The sequence below is a fragment of the Manis javanica genome, chromosome 9, assembly GCF_040802235.1.
Source record: "Manis javanica isolate MJ-LG chromosome 9, MJ_LKY, whole genome shotgun sequence".
Lineage (NCBI taxonomy): Eukaryota > Metazoa > Chordata > Mammalia > Pholidota > Manidae > Manis > Manis javanica.
Genome location: NC_133164.1, coordinates 18,892,383 through 18,918,592, shown reverse-complemented (window position 1 = coordinate 18,918,592; position 26,210 = coordinate 18,892,383). Strand labels below are relative to the sequence as shown.

Here is a 26,210-nt window from a genome sequence, read left to right as displayed (position 1 = left end):
CTGAGAAACAAAAGGCATAGTTGGTATTTAATACAAGAGGAATGTTTCTACAAGCCAGAAATGGAACAGAAATGCTTAACAATAAGCTGGACTGAAGCCACGAGCTTTCTGTTTCCCAAGTTCACAGCAACCAATAAGAGTTGGGAGTATGTTTCCTGAGGTATGAAATGAATGAAAGAAAAGTTTTTACTTCAAGCCTTCAGAATGGCCATCATCAAAAAGACAAGAGATAAATGTTGCCGTGGATGTGGAGAAAAGGGAACCTTTGCACACTGTTGATACTGATGTAAATTGGTGCAGCCACTATGGAGAACACATTAGAGGATCCACAAAAAATTAAAAATAGAACTACCAGACAATCCAACAATTCTACTTCTGGGAATATATCTAAAGATGACAAAAACACTAGCTTGAAAAGACATCTGCTCCCCATGCTCATAGCAGCATTACTTGAAAGAGCCAAGACTTGGAAACAACCTAAGTGTCCATCAGTGGATGAATAATGAAGTTCTGTGTGTGTATATATATATATATATATATATATATGTACAGATAGATATATACTCATATATATGGAGATACAGTGATAGATACATATTACTGTATTTTCCATAAAAATCAAGAAAATCTACCATTTTTAACAACATGGATAGACCTCAAAGGCATTATGCCAAGTGAAAAAAGTCAGAGAAAGACAAACAGTGTAAGATCTCTCTTATGTGTGGAATAAAACAAAGCAACACCAACATACAAAACTCATAACAAACAAAACAAATATAACTCATAGAAAAAGAGATCAGACTTGTAGTTACTAGATATGTTGGGTTGGGGAGGGGAATTGGAAGAACATGGTCAAAAGATACAAACTTCCACTGATAAGATTAACAAGCATGTACAACACAATAACTAGCTAACATGGCAATCTGATTTATAGGACAGTTGTTAGGAGTGTAAATCCTAGGAGTTCTTGTCACAAGGAGAATTTTTTTCCCTTTATTCTTTTCTTCTTTCTTTTCTTTTTATTATATCTATATGAGAAGATGGATGTTAGCTGAACTATTATATAATCATTTCACAGTATATGTGAACATGCATCATGCCTTGAAGTTACACAGTGATGTATACCAGGTATTTCTCAGTAAAACTGGAAAAAATTAAATAAAAGTAAAATGGAAATGGTAAGTTTTTAACACAGATGGTTACATGGTGTCAGGTAAACTAATTTAAGGTAAACATCTGGAAAGCTTGTGAAAAGAGATACAAGAAAATATATCTATCTGTGCACATCCCAAATGGGAGCTGGCTCTATCTAAAGTTTAGTCAAAGGATAGCAGGAGATGAAATGCAATATGGCTTCCAGGAACTAGTCACAAACCCACTGAATCATAATGAGATCTGACACATCCTATTTGATTCCTTTTTAAAATATTTTATCCTTTCTTATTATCACTTAACTGTATCATCGACTGAGAATTCTCTCCCTAATCCAGATGCATATTTGCAGTGTCCTACACAACACGTTCATGTGGATTCTAACTCATTAAATTTGCCCAAACTTGAATGCATGATCTCACCTGCCTATTCTTTTTCCTGTGTACTCTTTGCATCTCAGTTAATGGTAACTCCATCTTGCCAGTAACTCAGGCCAAAGCTTGACTTTACATTTTCTGACACACTCTACTTGCAATATCTCAGACCCCATCTTTGAGCTTAACTTTTCAAATGCATATATAGAATCTGGCCATATTTTGCCACCTGCATTGCCACCTTTTTGTTCTATTTTTTAATCTGGGTTACTGCAGCAGCCTCCTAAATGGTCTCCTAATTTCAGTTTTGCTGTCCATTAAATTTTATTTTGAGTCAAACAAACAGAATGATCCTTGAAGAAAATAAATCAGATTGGTAGCCTATCTGTTGGTGACTATTCAGCTACTCCCCATTTGAAAATGATTGTCAAATTAACCCCGAACTCTGCATGATCTGAATCCTACTTCCTCCCTGATATTGATCTCATCTCATTCTACTCTTTGAACACGTCCCGCCCCTCCCCCTCTCTCTCCCTCATGTTTCTGAGGCAATGCATGTATATGCAGAGCTTCTTTGTGGCTCCACCCTCAGGATACTCTTCTCCAAATAACCACTTGACTTATTCTCTGACAACCTCTAAATCTGTTAAAATATATTTGCAGAGTGGGGACTATCTTGACCACTCTAATGAACCTCATACTCCTCTGTCAAACACAACTCCCTCATTCCCCATTACCCTGCTTTACGTATTTTTTCATGTCACTTACCATGCACTAGTGTTCTAAAAAGGAATTCTAGTTTAGCATGCTTATTATTTCACTTTTATCTCTAAAATATGGGTTACTGAAGTGCATGGTTAATTTGTTTTGGCTCACATATGGCATTATAAATTTTAGAACCAAGTGTACTGTATAGGAATAGTACCTATAAATATTAATAAATACCAAGCAAGAACAATTAATGAGTTGTTATATTAATAATGAATTAAAATGTTGATAATAATAAGAAATATTGATTTACTAAATTGAATCTATATATGAAACCAGAAAGATTATGTGATTTACCCAATGATGGGTAAATGGTAGCATATGAACTTGGATCTGAATCTTCCCTATTTCCAGATTAACTCTGGTCAGTGAACTTTAGGATGTATAAGCATCATTTAGGTACCATTTAAATGGAAATCCACAGACACAATTCTCAGAGATAATGATTTTGTATATCAAATTTTGTCTTGGCTATCTGCACTCACACTCCCTATGTACTTTTAATGCAGCTAAATTCTATTTTGAAAAACACTGTATTTGTGGAATTGCAACAATGCCTAATCTACCATTCTTCCTTCCATACTCCACTTTTTGTGTAAGTTTTGGTGCTCTAGAACTGTATTTCTCAATCACGCTTGCATATTGAAATGCAAAGAATACCACTTGGGGTTATGGTTATGGCTAAGATGGAGTAAGTGAACTCCACCCTACCTCACCTACAAAATGCAGCTATTAAATCTCAACATAGTAATTTTTGAAGCTACTGGAAATGTCTGAAAAATGAACAGTAACAAGCTGATTAGGGAAGGAAGCCAGACTGTGAAAATGAGAATAAGTTTACCATGTTTTTCTTTTATCTTATGACAGAAGTTTACTTCATAGGTCACATACTGCCTGATTCCATTTATGCGGCATTCTTGAGAAGACAGAACTGTAGTGAGAAAGAACAGACCAGTGGTTGCCAGGAATTAAGGGCGGGAAGGATGTTACTAGAGGGATAGCACCATGTAGTAGGTTTGGGGGATGACTGAACTGTTTTTTACGCTGACTTTGTTATGGTTTTACAATTATATGCATATGTTACAAGTCAGAAATGTACACATAAAAAGTTATTTTCACTATATTAAGTAACAATTAATATAAAACAAAATAATACTGATGTTCCATCTACAGCCCAAAACAATGTATATTAGATTTGATGTAGACATCAGTTAATTTTTGAAAGTGCCACATGCAATTTCAGTTCAGAGCCAAGGAAGGAAACCACTTTAGACCCTATTGTAATCACTAGAGGTATCTCCCTATATTTTTTTTTTTTCTGTTAATTTTACATTCGTCAGTCCTTTCTTTAAAAGGAGGCTGAACATTTCAGGAAAGCAGGTACCTCTTCAGTCTTTATTTAATCTAGAGAGCTACATGCTACAGTACAAATTTGAAGATTTGTTCAGTTGAAAATAACTCAAAGGCTAAAATGTAATAAGGCTTTTCCTGTTCTCCCAACTTGACCCCCGTATCCTTGTCATTTTACTGACTGCCATGCTTATTACTCATGGCAAGAATTACAGACCTCAATTCAGCCCTCAGACTCCCTGCCATAAAATGCCTAGTTCACGCAATTAGAACACCCTGCATTTGTGTTTCCCCCTTTGTTACTTTGATATACTTTTCACTTTGTGATACTTACACTTTTTACTTTGTTAAACCTGAGCTAAGTATAAACCTCAGTGTAAATAGTTAAGTGTAAGCCTTTTCTTTTTATAAGGAAAAGTGCAACAATTCATTCTCGATTTTCCAGAATAAATAACACAAGGTCAAGGTCATTGAGAAATGTTAATAGGAAGTCCAAATAAGATCATTGCAACAAATACATTTTTAATGAGCCTCCACTTCGAAAGTCCCAAATATATTTTTCCTTGTCAATCCTTTCTCTACAAGTAGCCTAAACTTTTCTGGAAGTCAACTGGAGAGCTTTTTAAAATTGTAGATTTCAGGATTATGCACTTAAATTCTCTTGAGTTGGGACATAAAAATCTTCATTTTTTGAAAACCTACAGGAATGTTTATTGATGCCAATTTGGGGGATTAATAGTCCCCACATCTCCATCCAAATCCTGTGAGAGCTGTTAACGTTATCATTTTAAGACATTCACTCACAAAATTAGATGTTTTTATCAACTGTTCTGTTTGGTGGTGCTGTTTGTAGCTACCTGTTATTAATTATATTTTATGTGCCAGGCACTAGGCATAAACAACAAATTATACAAATTATTTCATATATTACTACATTATCATTATATAAGTGTTGATTGACATCAAGTCTTTAAAAATCTTGATGAAACTAGAGGTGAAAGGTTTTGTGTGATTTACTCAAGATCTCAGAGCTAATAATCAGCCTGTCTTGACTAAAGCTTATGGCATAACCCACAATAATCTATGTTTCCTTTGGGTCAATATCCAACATCATCACAAAATGGGTTTATTTAAAAACTTGGCAGTATCTCCTGCCCATAGTTCATTAAATAGAAGTATTGCCTGTATGTATAACAGGCCATTTGATAGTGTAAAACACATTGCATCTTTCTCTTGTAAACATCTGGCTAGAAGCTTTCCTAGGAAATTATTAAGAAGGTATATTTAGGATTAATGAATCACTGATATTTTTATCAACATATAATTAATTCTAGTGCATTAACTTCATGAACATACTGCATATGTTTCAAAATTACAACATGACAAATATTTAAATCCTGACAAATATTGTTAGTATAAATTATGGTGAATCTAATAATAATTTAAAATTAAATATAACAAATTAAATTTATGGCCACAAGATAACAGACAAATATTCCCAAATGTTTCTCATCATGGAATTAGTATCTTTCTAATGTGATAGATGATAAATATAATTGTATAAGATCAATGAGGCTGATAGATTTTAAATCTTGATTTGAGGTTTCCTTTTTAATATTGAGAATTATATTAAGAGAATTTAGCTATATGGAGTAAATAAACCAAAACAAAAACAAAAGTGAGCATATTATGACATATTTGAGGATTGAGTAAATTCTATAAACTCCTTTTCTTAAGATAGTCATTGAAAAATATATTTAAAAAATACTATTAAAGATAGCATGAAAATTGTCTCAAATTCACTGTACAACTCCAAAGTTTTTTCACCTTTAAATTAATTTAATAAGTTATGTTCCTTTCAATAATGGATGGGCAAGAGTCTCTAAATATAAAGCTAAAAATCCTACAAAAATGATACTTAAAAAATGATTTTTCAAGCTATTTTGCCCTTGTAACAGAAATACTGAACCTAAGCAGCAAGATATTTGAAGTTGAAAATTTTCCCATATAACATCAGATTCTATTACTCTGCTCGATATATACAATTGTGAGGAAGGGAAAATAAAAATCTTGTTCCAACAAATCCTCGTATGTGCCAAAGGAATTTAAATCTCAGAAATTTTATCCCAACATGAATGTTGCTTTTATTGCAATAATAACTAACACTGTTCCCAGGCCTTGAAGCATAAACATATATTCCAAAATATCATAAATTGAATTAGACCAGTATATGTTCCATAACAAAAGAATTCTCTAGAGCACTTGAGACCCTATTAATCCAACAATAAAACCACCTGTATTTTAAGTATTTCACTGGCACATCTTGAAATTAAATTAGTTGAGGAATAATTTGTTGCAATTGCAAATGCAAAACAATTTGCCATCTAACCATAGTCTCTTGCTTTACTTTCTTTTTCCCCCCCCTTTGTATTAGCTTGTTAAAGGGTAATCAGTGACTTGCTATCATTGTATTTATTGGCAAATGACTTGATGTTATTTCCAGTACATGTAAGTGATTTATTCTAAATATTTTGAAGGTTAGAAAAATCATTAGGCTTTTCCTTTTTCCTTTGGTATCAATACATCTTTGGGGAACAAAGAAATTTGATGTCAATTGTTCAATAATTTTTTATTCAATTCTAGGTGACAAAAAGATCCTTGGTGTCCTAGTGCCATCTTTTTTCACAAAACATAGATATCTAATCCACCATTTAAGGTTTTAATGGGTGTCCTATGCTCACTGCTGTCCTTTTTTAATCAGTTACCTTCCATTTTTGAAAGTATGGATTTTTATATAAGAAAATAAAGTTTATTACTTTAACCAATAGCAAGATAAGTGGAAAAATTGTTTTGTAATAGATATTAAAATGAAGATCTGCCTTACAATAAAAATAACTTTTATTCTGAAGTGAAATCATTCTTCTAGTGTCAGGATATATATATATATATATATATATATATATATATATATATATATATATATATATATCACCTTTTATTTAGTGATTTCTCAACCATCGAAAACAAGTTAAATATGACCCTACATATAAATGTTATTATATGTATATGTATATATATGTGTGTGTGTGTATATATATATATATATATATATATATATATATGTATATATATATATAGGAGTTCCAGATATATGCATACATAATTTAGTGCCTCCTAAATTAAAAAGAGAACTGCCAGATGATCCAGCAATCCCGGTTCTGGATGTGTATCTGAAGAAAATGAAAACAGGATATCGAAGAGAGATATACACTCCTATATTTATTTCAGCATAATTCACAATAACCATGGCAAGGAAACAACCTAAATGTCTGCCAGTGAATGAATGAAGAATACATGGCATAGATATATAAAATGGATTATTATTCAGCTATAGGAAATAAGGAAATCCTGTCATTTACAGCATGGGTGGAACTTGAAATCATTTTACTGAGTTAAATCAGAGAAAGACAAATACTGTTTGATGATGTCACTTAAATGTGAAATCCCAAAAAAAAAGCCAAACTCACAAAAACAAGACTAGAATGGTGATTATAAGGGTCTGAGGGTTGTGAAAAAAGAGGAGTGTGTTGGTCAAAGGGTACACACTTCCAGTTACAAGAAGAGTAAGTTAAGGAGACCTAACGTACTGTATGATAATTAGAGATTATAATACTGTATTATATACCTAAAAGTTGCTTAAAGACTGTTTCTTAAATGTTTTTACCACACAAAAGAAATGGTAATTATGTGATATGATGGCGGTACTAGCTGGCTATGGTGGTAATCATTTTACAAATATGTAATTGTGTCAAATCGATGTTTTTTATTAACGTATTCTTGATATATGCTCTTATGAAGGTTTCACATGAAAAACAATGTGGCTGCTACATTCACCTGTATTATCGAGTCCCCCCTCATACCCCATTGCAGTCACTGGCCATCAGTGTAGTAGGATGCCAGAGTCACCACTTCTCTTCTCTGTGCTACCCTGTCTTCCCCATGATCCCCCCCACACCATGTGTGCCAATCATAATACCCCTTCATCCCCTTCTCCCTCCCTCCCAACTGCCCTCCCCCACCCCTCCCCTTTGGTAACCACTACTCCCTTCTTGGAGTCTGTGAGTCTGCTGCTGTTTTGTTCCTTCAGTTTTGCTTCGTTTTTATACTCCACAAATGAGGGAAATCATTTGGTCCTTGTCCTTCTCTGCCTGGCTTATTTCACCAAGCATAATATCTTCCACCTCCATCCATGTTGTTGCAAATGGTAGGATTTGTTTCTTACGGCTGGGAGTAGGCGGGAGGGCGGCAGTGGGAGAGGTCTCTGTTGGCTTTTCTGATGTCTGGGGAGGATCAAGGCCATCGTGTAGTGCCTGCTAAATTAGAAGCCTCTCCCTTAGGCAGCAGATAATCGTCTTCAAGGGAAAGACTGGGAGGTGGGGGAAGGTGCCAGCTCCATCTTTACTGAGCCCTGGGGGAATCGCCACAGCAAGTGCTCTCAGGCTTGCAAGGAATTATCTCTGCTACAGTCTTGTGGGTCTTGTGGACACAAACCCCATTGGCTGCAAAAGTAGATGTTTGGGGAGCAACCCATCTCTCTGGCGGGAGTCTTAAAAGTTGGGGTGCTATATGTGAGGTCCAAACTCTTTGCTCCTCCAGGAGAAGCCGGGAGGTGCAGGTTGCCCTGCGATGGTGTGGTGCTCTGTGGGGCTGAGTTTATGGCGAGAATGTGTCTCAGCCTTTTCCCTACCGTTTCATTGCGGGTAGTGCCTCATTCATAAACACAGAGGAGTCGCTCGGGAATTGCATCATGTGTAACTGCATTTGGTGTGTCCCCCGGAGGAGGGGAGCTCAGGAGCTTCCTGTATTGCCCTTTGGTTGACTCTCACAGACACTCATTTTTATCGTTTAGGTCATTTTTTTTCTTTGTGCTTCCTGCCAACCTCAGTCTTTTGAATTATGTATTTAAAGTAATCACTTGCATCTTTGAGTTTAAGTTTGGCATTTATATTATTATTCGTCTTTTGGATCCCTCTATGTCTTGTTTCTTTTTTTTTCTCCTTTTTCTTGCCTTTTTTGGGCTGCTCGAACCTGTTTCAGAATTCCATTTTGATGTGTCCATAGTGTTTTTGGGTATATGTTTTTGCATGTTTTTATTCTTTCTGTGGTTGCTCTAGATATTAAAATATACTTCTATAAGAGGCTTCCCTTATGTTCAGTGAATGCATTCCAGGACCCCCATAGAATTCCTGAAACCACAAGCAGTACCAAACCCTGTATACACTTTGTTTTTTTCCTCTACATATGTACTTATGATAAGATTTAAGTTATAAACTAGGTGAAGTATAAGAGAGTAAAAATAATAACTAATAATATAATCGAACAATCATAATAGTATTATAAAAGTTATGTGAAAGTGGTCTTTCTCTCTCACCCTTTTTCTTCTTGTGATTATGTGAGATGATAAAATGACTACGGGATGAGATGAAGTGAGATGAATGACTGTGGGTAACCGAAACTGAGGAAAGCAAAACCGAAGATAAGGGGGGAAACTACTATAGATTTTATACAATGAAAATACCTTCATTTCTCCTTTCCATCCTTCCCTTTCTTGATTGAGAGATATCTATAGATTTGGACATAGAATTCCAGGTTGGTAGACATACATTTTATATCATAAACTCTTGGGACTTTTTATTTCCTCTTTCTTTTATTCAGAATGGATAATTTTTATTGATCTGTTTTGGGCTTACTGATTCTTTTCTATGTTGTTTCCAACAACTCTGTACAGTGAGTTTTAAATTTTGGCTATTGTGTGTTTTTACTTCTATAGTTTGACTTTTATTTTCATAACTTCTATTTTTTGCTGAGCTTTTTTATGTTTTAATGACTTTCAAGAGTGTAATTGCATGATGAAGCATAAATGATATGGCTTGTTTGAGATTACCATTCTGAATCCATACATCTATTCATTAAAATATATTTACTTAAAAATTCTTTTTTGTTTTTAGTTTTGAGAATTACTAGAGTCCAGTAGTGAAATAACAACTATAGTTTTCTACATAGTTATTTTAGTCATAATTATGTTGTAAAGCTTTGCACATATACTATATAGTAAAATTCTAGTATACAAATTATCTTTATTCTATAATCAACAACTTACTTGCTCTTCCCTAAATCATATAATAGGATGCACAAATTTTTTTCAGAGATTTCATTAATAATTGTAGGGAATATATTATTAATGCTTATGCAGCAGGTGAAATGTGTTTTAAGTACAAACCTCATAATGATGTAAATAATTATGCTTATTTTAAAATTTATGCTTCTAATAATAAATGTTCTCTATCAATTCTTACTTTGTAAATGCTCTCTTCATTTCTTATTTCTCTTCCTTCTCCTTTTCTTCTGACTCTTCATCTGACTTCTTTGCTTTGTGATCTGTAATTAGTCTACAGAAGAACATGTTACACTTTGTTTATTTGGCAAAATGTGGAGGATTACTGATTTTCCCAATAATGAAAGCATACCTCTACTGAATAGAGAACAATGCATTGTTGTTTATCAAGTAACACCAATAAACATTCTTTCTGGTCCAGTAGCTGAAGATTTGGCTTTAAAAATAGTTTTTACTATTAACATGCTATATTGGTGATTTTGTAAAACTTGAAGAAATTCATCCCTAATGAAATATTTATACATTGTTTTCTGATTAATAAACAATTATACTCATGTGGAAGTATTTTCCTTAAAATTTCACATATATTTCATAGGAGAACAATTATAATAATCTGTATGTATTAAAGATCATTCCTGTTGATGCTTTTAAATCTCTCCTCTCTTTTTTCATTATTGAAATAGTATTTATGGTGATATTTTATGCAAAGAGAAGGTGCACCTGTTCTTGTAAGTAGACAAACTTCCTGAATATTCAGAAACTAAATATTCTGTTCAAGAACTATCTTTGCAAGATTTTTCTTTATTTGATTGTGGCTGCCAAGCAGTTGGGTAGATATGTAAGTAAAAAATAATAATAATAATGATAATGCAGATTAAAAGGCTAGGTGTTAATTTTATTGAGTTTCACTAATTAATAGTGGCTTGCTTCCAGCTAGAATTAGCCATTAAGCTTAAATTAAAGAGGACAAAGCTGGCAAGTATTTTGCTTAGAGCATGTTAGGTTCAAAAATAAAATGGCCATTAGTTCACTGCTGATGACAAGATATTTCACTATAGCTATTAGGCATGCTAAAGCTTTTACACATTCTTGAATGTATTCCATTGCTACTTTGGGATGAAATACTTTGGTAAAGAGCTCATAATATCTATTCTATTATTAGTTCCAATTCAGTCAGTGTAGCTGGGTGTTATGATCATTAATTTTTTTCTAAATGTATCTATTAAATCACATAGCTATGGCAAAGTGTACACAGTTGTTCCATCTTTGATATAATACAATTTTTGACATATATGCAAACCAATATCTGTGTCATAAGAACTTTGTACATTTTAAGGTGCTAATAACAATTTTGTATAGTGCCATTATTTCCTGTCTTTCCAATTGGCCTTCAAGATACATCTTCCATAAACTCCTTCCCATATTAGAACTTTTGTTTAAGGAGACAGACAAATCCATCGTCTGACAGTTTCTCTCTCTTCCTTTCTCTCTCTCTCTTGCTTTCTTTCTTACTCAGTATAGCTGCATCATCAATATACTTTTCTCTGAGTATCTCCTAGTCTTTAAGTTCATTGCTTTATCCTTCTTTTTTTTTATACTAAGTCAAAACTTATTTCCAGAACTTTAGTAATAAGTTCACCCTAATCTTGAAAATAAATCAATTTATACTGATGCATTAAAATTTTCAGTAGGAACTTCTATATGACTTTGCAGTCATAAAGTCAGTGATGTTTGTGACAAATAGAATTAGTCTGTAAGATATATTAGTTCACATGGTAATTAATACTCAAGGATAAACCCTTTCAAGTAAGAAGTTTTCCTAGTCTCCTGTTTTCATTATATGCCGCATTGCTTTTAATAGAAATGAGTACTGTGCTAAAATATTGCAAATGTATCCAAGAACTTGTTTGTAGAATCATAGCTAGTAAACTGTTTGAAGTAAACTAAAATTTACTGAAATGTATCAGTGTCCTTTCTAAAAACTCAAATTGGGATATTGTGCATATGGGGTTGAAGAAGAAAAATTGTATTACTACTTTTAAATTTCCAATAAGGTGCCATCAGAGTAATTTCAAAAATTTTATTTTTCCATTTTATGTACTTGAAATTCAATTTATTATCATTATGCTCTCTTTTAAATAATTGAACTTAATGTGTTATTTATAGTGATATGAAGTCTGTACAACTAAATGTACATTTCTCTCAGTAATATATCCTTTCTCATCGTTAATTTGGAGTTTGGTGAGGAATGTATTTACTTCAATAATGTACTCCATCTTTGGTTCACTGCTCCAGTTTGTATAATACACTCAAAGGAAATTAAATCATAAAAATATATAGTGTGTGCCACATAAAAGATGTGATTCAAAGACCCAGAGCAACTTCCAAGGAAAAAAAAATATGCAAACATTAAAAATAAAACAAAATATATGCAAACATTTGGAGAGTTGCCACCAGGGTTTCATGGTCTGACATGCAGAGATCTCTGCATTCTCAGGAGGTGTGGCTGGCTTACAAAACTTCCATGTAGGCAATGGAATATGGTTGGAATGAAATGATCAATTCTGGTTTGATTTTATTTCCTCCTTCTTCTGGATGCCTTTTGCTTATTATCCAAAAATCTAAAAGGTTTCAGATGTGCTTCTTTTTGTTTTTCATTTTTTTTTCCATGGAATATATTTATGTAAGTCACATAGAAATAGACCCATGACCAGCAAGTCCAGAAAAGCCAACTTCACATACATTGGTTGGAGCCCTGCTTCAACCCACATTTTGACTGTTCAACTGATAAAATTCCACTATTTATGCACCATCTGATAAATTTTTGCCCTAAAGTTGCTAGTTTGCCAGAGGATATGATACGATTTTGAGAAAATTGTTTGCTACTCCTTTGCCTACTTCCAGAGGAATTAATAAGTCAGATAATTAATTCTTACCTTTGGAAAGGCCCTGTTCTGATTGCTCATGAAATTTAATAAGCATTAATAAGAAAAAACAAAATTCCCAGGGACATTAAATCTCTAATGTTGGTTAGTAAATTGCCCTTTAAGAGTAACTTATAAAAATGCCAGCTCAAGAAAAAAAAAGCAAGAATGAAAAGAAAAAAGTAGCACAGCTCTGTCAGTGATTAGAAGATAAGAAACAAAGAAGCTGTCACATTTATAGGCACACATCATTATGAAAGAAAGTTTATAAATAATAAAGAATGGAAATGAAATGTTCTTCAAATATGAAATCTGCCTTTATGCAGAGTACATTTGTATATGTAAATTGTTCATACATATGAATGAATTATATGTTACATCAAATTATATATTACATATATATAAAAGCAGAATACATTTCTACTTGGGGGGCAGCAGTGCCTGATCACTTCGTGAGATCTTATAAACTATTTTTGTTTTTGTGCTGATTCTGCTATACTCTCAATCATTCTAGTAAGTATTTCCTACTTTTAAACTATGATAATTTCTTAGATGATGTTTTAATTTAAATATGGTCATGGTAGATTCAATTGTGATCCTATAGTTGCACATCATCTTTGCACATCAATTAATTATTATTAAACTTGATATAGAAAACAGGACCCAGTAAAACACTTCAATATTGTCTTCTCTAAATGGGGTTTTAATGTAGACACCAAATTCAGCATAATATAAATATCAAGATGTCTTAGACCCAAATTGTTTTTGTAATTCCCCAGATAGTTGTGAGTAAAAACAAATATTTGCTCACAAACATTGTAACCCACTTTAACATGATAGTCATTAGTAATGGGGAATGGAAAATAGTTTTACATCAAATATATATACTTACAAATATATATATTTGATGTGCTGATAGACCAGTATGCTCCATACACACACACACACACACACACACACATATATATATATACACTTGATGTGCTCCTTATTTTTAGACAGACCAATGTTACTGGTGATAATTGTGCAGTTTATTAAGCCCATAATATGTAAAATAAAAATTTCATATCAAAAAGATGTAATTATATTCAGGTAAAATTGTATCAAATGAATATATTTAGTCATTATATAATTTTCAAGATGGACAGCCACATATTCCTGTTAAGGTAAAAAGATAACACAATAACATTAAACAAATTAAGTTCTAAAAAATCTCATTTGGGGAGTTTAAAGTACTTTTATAAGTAGGTGGCAGTCTTAACACACACTTTACAACATAGCCCCATAAAGTTGCAAATGTCTTTACTTTATAATATGTTCTTATTCTTAAGGAAATAATTCACTAATCAGGATTCATTTAGTCATGTAACAGATGGTTTCTGTTCTTCCCTCATGCTTTCCAACCTCTCATATAAAGTAAAAGCAGGATATGAAGTTCTCTAAATGAAAACCAAAGGCACTTCCAGATCTCCACAGTGTAGGGCTTCACCAAGGACGTGTACGTGTTGACATTTCTCAATACAGACTTCTCAGTGTGAATAAACATGTCACCATGAGATTAAACCTGAGTATTCCAGGGGAATTCATAGGATCTTGGGTACAATTTTGGTCCAGAAGTTGACTTCATTAAAGCAGATTGTTGATCTAAGATCCAGAAGAACAGAATCTAATTATGTAGGAATGAATGTAGTTAATGAGGGAAATCTAATTGCTTATATAATATCAATTATTGTTTTTGGATTAGTACTATTGTAGTTTTTAGTTCTATATTTTATGATTGGCAAATGAGAAAACAAACGGTCTTCCTTTTTGAGCTCTCTCTTTAACCTTCCGCAGGATATAATGAACTTCTACATTTTGGAATGAAACAGTTTTTGAATGGTGTTTTGTTTGAACTCATCAGTTAAAATATAGGAAAATAGCTATAAGAAATCCTAGTATTATAGGCTAATTAGTTATAAGAGGAATAGAAGGATCATCTTTCTCTAGATAAATGATATATATTCATTAGCTTTTTTTGAAAATACCCCATAACATTGGTCAAATAAAGAAGGTCACTTTACTGGGTCTCTTAACTCTCTCTTTTCTACATGTGTCTGTCAGGCAGAAAAACAGATATGAGTGGGATGGAGAGAGAATTAAGGTTTTGGCAGTAACTAAAGATGCCAGGGTAAAAATGAGGTGGGATAGAGACATGGGACAAGCTTCATGATTAACTTTTCCCACCTAACAGGTCTATAATACAAGGAAACTGAGAAACTATTTGTGGGTAAAATTGAAACATTTCCAGAATTTCTTGCCTGGCTTTGGTGCATCTGCATATCAACAGGCGTTCAGAGGTATAAACAAGTAGGCTTTAGTGCATTTGCATCTTTCTTCAGGGGTGGAGAGAAGTTCATCTCCACATCAATGGGTGATTACCTGGGCAACAGAGGGCTTATCTGTACCTGAGAGGTGAGGGGAGGGCTGGTGTTGTGGCTGCTGGAGCAGGAGAGAGAGATGGGCCAGACTGCAGTTTTGTAAGCAATAAATGGGTTTTAAACTTTCTTTCTCCCTTTAACTGATTTTGGTTTTTAGGGGTATTTTGACCCTGGATTTCCTTTTCCCAGACTTATAATTGGCACAGTCGGCAGGATTCCTGTGAACCAGAAATCTGTCATAATGGGTGTGATCTTTGGTAGGGCTGTCCCTAGAAATGATGATGAGAAGTGGCGCTCGCGCCGAGGGACTTGTGTCTACACTCATGTGGTTATGGAGGCGCCACCACCGCTGCTGGCCATGCTGACCCCGGCCCGTGGCCCGAGCCTAAGGCTACTGCTCTGCCACTGCTGCTGCTCTTGCTGCCTGCCGGAGCCTGGCCACAACCATGGGAAAGAGCAGAGGACTGGGTCACCTTGATAGAGAAGCAACTGGCTGCTGTGTACCATGCCTTCCTGGCTACAGAGCCCATCGTCAGAACAGCTCCAGCAAAGGTCATAACCTCCTATGCCATCACAGGGTGGGTGCGAGTCTGGACCCAAAGGCCACAGAGTGGCATGGCACAGTCACCTCAAAAGACAATGTGCACCCATCAGTGTGCCTTGTCTTTCACCTTTGAAGAAGTTAGCTGAGCCCGGAAGGAGTGCCCTGCACATTGTGCATATCAGCAAACCACCAAGAGTGTCCTAGAGCATCTCTCTGCAGCCTATGGTCAGTCACAGGTTATTGAGAGCGATCGAGGTACCCACTTTATTGGACATGTGTTACAAGGATGGGTGCAGCAATTAGGAGTAAAGTGGACATGGCCCTGGACATTTCAACACATGGATTGGTGATGGTTGGCTCTTCTGGCACCTTGGGGAAAAGGCCTGGAAGCTGGCCTTCTGTGTATTCCTCTAATAACAGCAAATTGGCCCCCAACAATCACGGTTATTTGCTTCTACAGTCTTTGTGTCCTGGATGCGTCCCCTGGCTGCAGCTGCCATTTGATGGCTGGAATGGATGAGCTTTGGACTTAATCTGCATGGGACTTTGAACCTCGCTGAATCCTTTGGCTTGAGAATTGATTATGTTGCTGTTGTCAAAAAATAATGTTTAAAGAGAGGCTTGACTTTGTCTAATGTTTGGTAAAAGTTTTGTGAACAATCTAGCATGATTGTTAGGAATGAGTAAACAAGTGTAGAAACGTATTTTTGTGCTTAGTGAGAGTTTGTGCTGTGAAGGAACCTAGCTGAATCCTCTGGCTTGAGAATTATGACAGTGTTGCTGTTGCCAAGAAAATAATGTTTAAAGAGAGGCTTAACTTTGTCTAATGTTTGGTAAAAGTTTTGTGAGCAATCTAGCATGATTGTTAGGAATGAGTAAACAAGTGTAGAAATGTATTTTGTGTTTAGTGAGAGATTGTGCTGTGAAGTACATTTGCGTAATCTACATAGGCTGAATCCTCTGATTTGAGGATTATCAAGATTTTATTGCTGTTGCTATTGTATGTTACTAGATTGGTTGGAAGAGGGGGATCGAGTAAATTGTAAGGCGAGATTTCTGGAGGGGTGGATTGTGGGTAAAATTGAAACATTCCCAAAATTTCTCACCTGGCTTTGGTTCATCTGCATATCAACAGGCATTCAGAGGTGTAAACAAGTAGGCTTTAGTGCATTTGCATCTTTCCTCAGGGGTGGAGAAGTTCATTTCCATATCAATGGGTGATTACCTGGGCAACAGGGGGCTTATCTGTACCTGAGAGGTGAGGGGGAGGGCCGGTGTTATGGCTGCTTAGCAGGAGAGAGAGATGGGCCAGATTGCAGTTTTGTAAGCAATAAATGGGTTTTAAACTTTCTTTCTCCCTTTGACTGATTTTGGTTTTTAGGGGTATTTTGCCCTGGAATTTCCTTTTCCCAAACTTATCTGGAATGGATTTGTATTATTCAATTAGTCTATTTGACATGAAAAGTAAGACATTAATAAAGGGGGAGAGTGAAAAGGGGCTTGCTAATAACACTAGATGCATCTTTGTCTGGTAGAACTCCAGTTTGACTTTCTAGCTGGAAATGTATACCATCCCTCTGTGGCCCTTAGAGAAACACTATGAGCCAGGCTTCATTGATCAGCAGAGTTTATATAAACTTAACAACTTAATGGACCAGCAATCAGCCTGGGTCAGCAAGTAGCATGCATTGAACAACATTACAGCTGGCTAATTTAGCAGTGATGATAAAAGATTTTGAAAAACAAAACAAAACAATGAAATCCCACATACCTTTATTTTTCATGTAAAACACTGTAGATTTTGTTATTTGTCTTGATTGTGCTTTTATTTGAAGAGACAGTTTTCATGTAGAGGTGCTTCTCTCTCATATATAAATTACCTCTTAGTTCCTCTTTGACTGTGACATGAAACCTGTTATATGCCTAACATGTCGCACACCATACTAGATATTTGATAAATATTATTTCAAGATACATACAAGCTTTTCAAAGGTAGGCATTATCATTAATTTAAAAACAAAAGGGTTCAGAGAGTAACTTGTCCATGTTTACATATCTGGTAACTTGTGGTATGAAGTATATATTATATAGTATAAATTATATATATACATATATGTGTACACACACACACTCACACACACACATATGCATACACACACACATAAAAGCAGAATATATAATCTACCTGGTGGCAGCTGTTCCTCTTCACTTACTGAGAACTTATAAACTATTTGTGCTATTTCATTCATTTACCATCATCTCTCAATTTTCCTTTCCTTCAGCACTGTTTCTGTTCTCTTTCAGAGAAGCACTAAACATGAGTGGCCACCCATATCATATGATGTAGAAACCTAGTAAAAGTGCTCTGTATGACAAGTAATAAAATGTATTGTGAAACCAAAGTAGCAGGCTTGGAATTCCATCTCTACCATTTACAACCTCTTCAGTCTTGATCTTGGTTAAGTTATTTAACTTCCAGAGCCTCCAGTTTCTCAGCTGCAGAACAGAGATGGTAATAATCTATCCTCATAGCATTGTTATGAGGATAAATTGAAAATATGTCACACACTTAGAACTCTGCCTTACATGTAGGAAGCACTATAGGATTGTTGCTTTTTGTTGTAGTTCCTGTTGCAACCATCAGTAGTGATCTATATGGTACATCTGCCTAAGAATGCATTTGTATGTTCTTAAAGTATGAAAAGGAGATCCTGCTGGGACATATTCTGCCGGAGACTTTCAACTCCAGTATTTGTTTCAGCAAAGTCCAAAGAATAGCTTGTTTAACAACACGAGAAAATTTAAATAACCTTCTAATTTATTATCAATGAACTAAAAAGACATCCAAAAACACTCCTTTTTGATGTAAATATTTCCTCTGACAAATGTGCATCAGCAAATTTGGGATTTGAAAGGAGAGTATCTAAGATAAGAATCTCAAAATAATTTAAAATACCTTTGAGTAAACAGAATTGTATATAAGCTTCCTTTCCACAAAAGCATTCTTTAGTTTCTCATTGTCCTTATTCAAAAAAAAAATTCTAATACTTGCTCCAAATTCCAAATACAACCTGCCACCCAGCCTCTCCATTCAGTGCTCTTTTCCCATAGTGCTTAAAACATTCGTTAAACCAACTCTGCCCATAATTTGCCAACAGATGTAGATTAGCACGTACAATTTGTTTGATTCATTTTGTATGGTCATGGCTATGGCTCCAAGGAAGGAAAATTTTTCTGTAGAGTGTACAGCATGAGTATTGTATAAGGTACAGTCAGCAGTCAGTGAGTGTCCCAGTCCAATACAAAGAAATATCATGTTTTTAGTAACCTAAAACACAATTACCTCAATAAATGCAAAAGAAGCTTCTGGCAACATACAGCATTCTCTCCTGACAGCAGAAAAAGCCAATTAAGAAGGAGCACATACTGTTTTGCTCTGTATATATTTATAGGAAAAGCAAAGAAATATATTGCAACCAAAAGCAGGAGTGGTTGTCTATGAATAAGGCGATGGGACGGGCATGAAGGAGCAATTCAAAGAAACACAAGGAAACTTTTGGTGTGATGAACATATTTACTGTCCTATTTATGTAATAATTTCATGGATGTATGTAGATGTTGAAAGGAGGCAGGATATACCGCCCCAAAATATGTCACTTTGGCATATTGATTATGATGTAGTTACTTACCTGGAATTTCTATTTATCACGCATTTTCTTACCTTATAGTTTTATCACATTTGTAAGAATGCCTAAATATTATAGTGTGCAGTATGACATATTTTTTAAATTAAATGAATATATACTACATGAATTAATTAGCAAATTGCTTTGCACTCTCAGTAGTTATTTTTAACTTTAATTAATGTCACTAAGTGCAGCTAAATTGTGTCCAAAGATATTTGAACATTTTTTTAGGTTTTTTGCTATTACAGTTCTTATTGTTACTGCTTTGGCTGTTGTCATTTTCATCCTTGCACCTGTCTTTTAATTAACATGTTTAGGAAGCATATTTGGAATAGAATTGCTGAATCCTGATTTAGAAGCAGACTGACAAATGCTAGTAAATTAAATCATCTTCCAATATATTGTATCCATTGATGTTTCATCTGCAACTTATGAATTAGCATTTGCTAAATAACCTAAGGGAATTTGTAATTGATCGGTTCATAAAATCTTACCAACACAGCGACTCTGAAATAGCTGTGGAATGTTTTAAATTTCTATGTCATTGATTATTTAGAAGTTGAGCAGATTTTTATATGTATTCTAGTCACTTATCTCTTTAGTGAAATACCTGCTGATACAGTTTGCCCATCTTATCTAATAGTGGTTTTCATTTTCATTGATTTTTTTTGAGCACTGCCCCCCAAATTGACTATTTTATAAATGTCTTCTAAGGTTTTTGATTTGTTTTTTGAATTTATGCTGTATTTTTATTTTAAAAAATTATTAGTTTGAATGAGTTTAATATGAACGATATTTTCTATAATGGTTTGTGCTGCCTGCAGCAAAACTCAACTAAACTACAATGGCAAACCCAGAAAATGCAGGACCGAAAGAAAGCTGTTTTCAAATAAATGAAACCTGAGATTATTTACTAGCAACAGAACTTCATTAAAGGGTTTGGTAGTAATTGCACTAAAGTGAGAAAAACAGTGAAGCAACAAAGTAGGAACCACAGGATAAATCCAAACAATTAGTGACTTTATGGGGTTCTGAAAACAATCTCTATATATTTTGGTGGAAAAATTATAAATCGAGATGTATAGATGTTTGCTTGTTACATAAATGGAGAGGGAGATGATCTGAGGGAAAGCAACCTCAGTTTATAGCATTGTCTAAGAGGAGATTAAAGATCACAATATATCTTATATTTTAATACTTTAAATATGGAAGCTATGATTTATAGGGTAATCACTAAAATATAAAAATATCCCAAATCTGTAGAGGAAAAAAAACAAAGAATAATTAGGAAAATTTCCCTGCTATAAGAAAAACACAGGAAGAGATAGAAAGGCACTATACATAGCACTAATAAGTAATGCAAAAGTAGTTAGCATAAATAAATCCAAGTAACTTTTTATATATAAAGGTCTTTATTTGAATTTTATGACTTAAATATTAATCTTTCAGTTACTCATTTTTGACAGTTAAGCTCTAAGAAGTCACTGGGACCAATGCAGTGGCAAGTCATTGGATAATTCTGAGCATTGTCACAAACCACCGTATCACAGTGTTTTCAGTGATTACTTCACATCCTCCGCAGAGCAATCGAGGGCTGAGCGAGGGTTAAAACTGAGTAACACAGCTCCTCCTAAAACTGGTCCCTCAGGTTTAGGGTTGACTGAGTTTTAAACTGTCTGCATTCTATTGACTGTTCAATTTTCTCAGTCAGTTGATGAACAAAATACTTTAGTGATCAGAATTAATCCACTTACATGACACTTGCTTTTCTTGAAACATTCGATTAGCTCTTTTCTTTTATTTCCCTGAATTTAAGATTCAGGTCAAGTTAAAGCAGGTCTATGTCATTACACATGGCCAGGCATGACTTCCCCTAGGACATGTGAGGAATTTGGGGGAATAAATTTTTCCTAATATCAGTAGAGAACAATGTAATGTATTTTGACATATTGAAATGGTTATTTTTCCTCTGTGGAAAATAATTATATCAAAATATTTAAAAAGTTGCTGTTTCATAAATATCAGTAATCAGTTGAATTTAACATGACTATTTCTAGTGACTAAAAATGTGTGTATCTACATCATATTTACATTAAATATCAGTGACTTCATTACTGTACATATATATGCATATGTATTTTTTGTTTATATTTTTTCCATTTACCCCAGTAATTCAACCCCCAATAATTTAATTTAGAAGAACATAAAAATCATCCTGTTTGATAACTTCCATTAGCCATCATTTTAAAGCAGTTAAGTGATAAATTCTCTTAATTTTCCTTCGTCAGTGTATGTGTTGATTTCTGCTTGATTCCTGAAGGACGTTTTCATTCAATATCAATAGGATTCTGGGTTAATAAGGGTTTTTTTTTGTTTGTTTGTTTGTTTTTCTCCTCCAGCACTTGAAAATTGTTCTTCCACTTCTTTGTCACCTCCAGATGGGTTTCTTATAAAAAAATCATTGTTAGTTCATTTTGTTTCCCTTAGAGGTACAATGTCTTTTTGCTTACCAAATATTTTCTTTGTCTTTAGTTTTCAGAAGTTTTACTATAATGTGTCTTGGTGCGTATTTCTATAAGTTCATGCTGCTGGGGGTTCACTGAAATTCTTGAACTATCACTTGCCATTATGTTTTTTTTCCCCAAAGTTGGAGAGTTTTTTTCTAATGCTTTAAGCCATCCTTACTACTCCTTTTCAACTCTGATGACAGATATTTTATGGTAGTCTCACTATTCCTTCTGTTTTCTTCATTTTTAATTCTATTTTTTCTTTGTTCAGATGAAATAAATTCTGTTTTTCTATTTTTAATTTCACGGGTTTTTTATCCTTCCATTCTACTGCTGTGCTCATCCCTTGAGATATAATTTTTTTAATTTTGGTCATTACATTTTCCAGTTCTAAAATTTCCATTGGTTTCTTTATATTTTCTGTTTCTTTGAGGAGAGTATTTTTTCATTTATTTCAAGCATGAGCATTGAAGCATTTTATGATGACTGCTCTAAAATATGTCAGGTAATTCTGACATTTCTGTCATCTTTCTGTTGGCATCTCTTGATTGTCTTTTCTATTCAGTTTGAGATCTTCCAGCTGAATGGATAGAGGGGGGACTACAGCTTTATTCTTTGGGGTTTGGCTGTTATTTTCTGAAAGTTTTCTGTCTTGCTAGACTGCCCCCTCCTGGATTTTTTTGGCCATATAAGACAGACTATTTGTGAGTCTGCACCTATTCACATTTCCAGAGTGCTAGATTCTCCAGCATCCATTCTGCAATATAAGAGGTAATAGAACCCCGGAAATTGCTACCATGTTGCTCAGATCCCATGAGCCATAGCTGATCCACCCCGTTTTCTCCAATTTCCAGGGTCCCCTTATTTTATCTTTATATGGAATGTCCACAGTTTGTTGTATGTAGGGGAGATATAGAAAAAAGTATAAATACTCCATTTTTCCTGGAAGTGGTAACTCTTTTCTTTCTGTTTTCTAACTTCTTTTCTTTCGGTGCAATTTTCTCTTTTCTCATTAGTTTCAAGAAAATGTGCAAGTAATTGCTGAAGTATTTTTATGGTGGCTGATTTCAAATCCTTATCAGATGATACTCTTACATTCTTCTTGGTGGTGGCATCTATGTGTTGTCTTTCTCATTCAAATTGAGGTTTTCCTGGCTTTCATATGGCAAGTGACTTTTCAACTATACTTTGCACATTTTGGTTATTATTTTACGAGAATCTTGATGTTATCTGAATCATCTATTTTAGCAAGCAGATGCTCTGTTTAGGTTCAGGATGTAGTTTCTGGCTACAGTTCCAAAGACTCTTTAGTTTCCTCCCCTGGAAGTGATACGCTGCTCAGCCTCATTGATCTAGTGTTCAAGGGACCCCTGGTGGGTGTCCCAATCCCAGCCGTGCCATCTGCAGAGACAAAAGGAACTTCTGTGAGCCTCCTGCCATCACTGGGCAGCAATTGGAGGAAGGTCTACAGAGCCACTGCGCCTGTGTGTCTTTGTGCCACTGTGTAGAGGGCAGGGAGAGGCAGAGCTCTGCCATGGCCACCGCTGTCAGCAACCTGGACTGCCTGCTGGTAGCCCAGTGGTTGAGCCCAGTCTGGGATAGCCTCCTAGGACTTTGTTGCCACTGGGGCTGAAGGATTGATTCACCCACTGGGTCAGGGTAACAAGGTTCCGTCTGGGGTGGCCTAGGCTTCACCCTGACCTCTGCTGCAGGGGGCTCAGATTGCCCAATGGAGCTTGAATTCTAAGCAGGGCTGGAATGGATTCAGTTCTTTGTATTTCCGCTGCTGTCAAGGGATCAGATTGTCAGCAGCAGCCAAGTGGTGATTCGGAATTGGTTCTCCACTAGGGCTGTGGTGGACCTCTGCTTTCTGGGTCCTTTAACCAGGGAGGACAAGCTGTTGCGTTTGTTTGCTTGTTTCATTGTTGTTGTCCCATACCTACTGGTGGTTTGGTGTTACAGGCCTCTCTACCACCTGGACCAGAAATGTATCAGAGGTAAAAAGAAAACCTAAGTAACTCACCACATTGTAGTTTCTCAGGTCCTAAATTCCAAGCCAGTCTGCTAGCTTTCAGAATCCTTTTATCATCAGTTTAATACTTTTAGAGGCATTTAGTTGTATTAAGAGAGGGAAAAACATCTGTACCATCTTGTTCAGCTCCTGAAATAGACCAAATCGTGTACTGATACATCACTGTGGGCAGTATGTTCCATTCTTGTCAAATGTTTGCTTTGATCTTCTGGCAGCACTATTTTCCTCAGGCTCACTATCTATTCCACATCTCTTGTTTTTTTCCCCCTTTCCTTGTTTCACATAGATTTAATCCTTAGTATTTGAGGTTGATTGTTTGATGTGGGTGATAAAGGATTTCATCCATCCATTAGTTTGCCTGGTTGCTTGCTCTCAGTAGCTATCTATTTATTTATTTAGCTTGTTTTGTTAATTAAACTCCTGTACTTGAGGCCAGCTCCCTTGGGTTGGAATTATGTCCTACACTAGGATAAAGGACTCCCAAGTTTGGGAGATAGGATGGTCCCTTTGGTAAGAAGACAAGTAAGTATGAGGAAAAATTATAATTTACTTACAGAGATTACAATATGCTTTTCTCTATTCAAGCTTCTCCTTTCAAGCCCATTGAAAACTCTCAGTATTTCAGCTTCACTGTTTAGAAAATGATATCAGGGAGAGAGAAAATAAAGGATTCTTTGAAAGGGAGTTAATAGTTGACTCAGTGTTACCTTTGCATCTGCAGGAAAAGCCTCCAGTTCAACATAAGTCTGTTGTCGCTTTAAGTCCTCTGTTATTTTTCCCTTTTAAACTAGGCAACAGAAGGGAGGCCCTTTGGAATTTCCTCCGTTTAGCCCTGAAATACTGCACTCCTTTCACAAACTGGAAACTATTTTTTAAAAAGCTTTTCTTATTATCGTTTTGTTTTATTCTTTGGTAAGTGTAAGTTCTCTTCTCTTATTTAGGGTATCTACAGTGTTTATTTAAGCCTTTTCCCTTTACTATAGATACTGATATCCATCTGATATGTTACGTGTCGAGATGAGCATCTTGTGGCCACGGTGCCGTGTTGTATTTAACACTCATTCTCAGCAAGTTATTTATTGAGCACCTTTGTGTTCATCACTAATGGACAGTATTGGGGTGGTAAAAATAAAACACTTTTTTGAGAGAGACCTATAATAACTAAGCAATTAATATGTGTAGTAGAATTATCGGTACTCTTAAATACTATTTAGGCCAGGATGATCAATGATAATGGAGTAAAATACCTGCTTTGATGAGAATGATCTGAAAAAAATCTCTGGGAAGATGATGCCTATGTAGAAAGTATGTACAATGTGAAGACTTGGGTAGGAAGATCCCAGGTAATGGAGACAATATGTGTAAAGTCTCTGTGTTAGCAGAGAACGTGGGTGGTCCAGGATCCACATGAGGTTCAGTAGGGGGCAGACAGTGGAGCAGGCAGGGGAATAGAGTTTTAAACATGGTCAAAGACAGAGCGCACAGGGCCCCCTTAGCCCATGATGAAGACTTGAGATTTATTTAATCAGAATTCCTACTATGCTTATTGCTGTGTATTTTTATCTTGTACTTAATGTATTATATAGGTCGCATTAGCATGTTTCCTGAAAGAAAGTAGTATTTTAAAAACTGCTTAATGTATTATCTAAGTTGCTATCTAAAATGTATGTTTTGTGATTTTTATTTTATTATTTATTATTATTGCCTGCACATAGGTGTGTTTTTCTCACTAGATTGACATTTCCATGAAGAGAGTTATATCATATATCATATTCTACAGACTAGTACATTGTACTAGTATGTATACTGATATACTAATATGTATGCTGACATAATAGTATGATATGTATATATATATGCATATATATATATACATACTAGTGTGACTGGTACATACTAAAATTAAAGCTTTAAATACCAATAAAACATTAGCAAAAATTATATTTTGTGTCATTAGTCAGATGCAATGGTAAATGAAACAGATAAAAGATGTAACATATTCTGCACAAAATCTGTATGATAGACATAAAATTTCTATTTCTAGCACTATTGTTCAAATTGCTGTTGAAAAAAAATATAAATGCAAAATGAAATATTAAGAAATAACTTTTTAAATGCATCTGTGAACTGTCAAAGAATGTAAGGGATATCAAGGCCAAGATTTAAATGAAAACTACAACTCAGACATATAAAATAAGCTATGAAGTTGATATTCACCTTGAAGGCATTTGTCAAATTTAGTGAACTCATGAACAGTGTTTCACAATGTCTCAGGCCT

General features: G+C 34.9%; 1 long non-coding RNA gene across 2 annotated transcripts in view; it reads left to right on the top strand.

Moving 5' to 3' along the window:
* LOC140843497 (uncharacterized) overlaps positions 1–26,210 on the top strand; it is a 163,156-nt gene that overhangs the window by 26,284 nt on the left and 110,662 nt on the right. The gene's annotated exons all lie outside the window — the stretch shown is intronic.